Source organism: Phytophthora infestans, genomic scaffold, assembly GCF_000142945.1.
Source record: "Phytophthora infestans T30-4 supercont1.27 genomic scaffold, whole genome shotgun sequence".
Taxonomy (NCBI): domain Eukaryota; phylum Oomycota; class Peronosporomycetes; order Peronosporales; family Peronosporaceae; genus Phytophthora; species Phytophthora infestans.
This window is the reverse complement of record NW_003303732.1, coordinates 1,148,776-1,149,458: the sequence shown is the minus strand read 5'-3', so window position 1 is coordinate 1,149,458 and position 683 is coordinate 1,148,776.

Below are 683 nucleotides of genomic sequence, written 5' to 3'. Positions count from 1 at the left end.
CACCCGTGGAGGATCAGTGGGCTCCACCCGATAATAGAGGAGGCCCTCCTTCAACTCATATCGGTGGAGCCGTGAGCGCTGTCGCGACGAGAGCCAGTCGGACTTCGCGCTCGTTCCGGCCTTAAGGAACTTGACGATAGGCGCGACAGCCTCATCGTCCCGATACGCCATGCGTATCCGATCATATAGATCCGTTGTCACCCGCGTGATGTGGGCCAACTCATAGTCGGGACGCCTAGAGAGGGCGTCCGCAAGCACGTTGAGCTTGCCCGGCTTGTACTCGACGCGGAAGTTATATTCCGCGAAGAAGGACAGCCACCTCGCCATCCGTTGGGAGAGGTGAGACGAGTTAGTCGCCGTCCTCAAGGACGCGTGTCTGTGTAGATCACAAAGGGCGTAGAGCCCAGAAGGTGAACACGGAACTTCACAAGGGCATATTTCATTGCCAGGAGCTCCTTGTCATGACAGGGTAGTTCCGCTCGGCGCTTTGAGCTGCCTGGACTGGATGAGATGACTCGTTCTGTCAGCCGTGTCGTCTGCAGCAATGCACACCCGATGCGTAATCGGAGGCATCGCAGACGACGCTAAACGCTTCGTCTCGTCGGCAGAGCAGGACAGGGCTCTTGAGACTGCTTGATGCTGTCAAAGCATCTGTGCTCTTGCTCCAGCGCAGTCGACGTCTT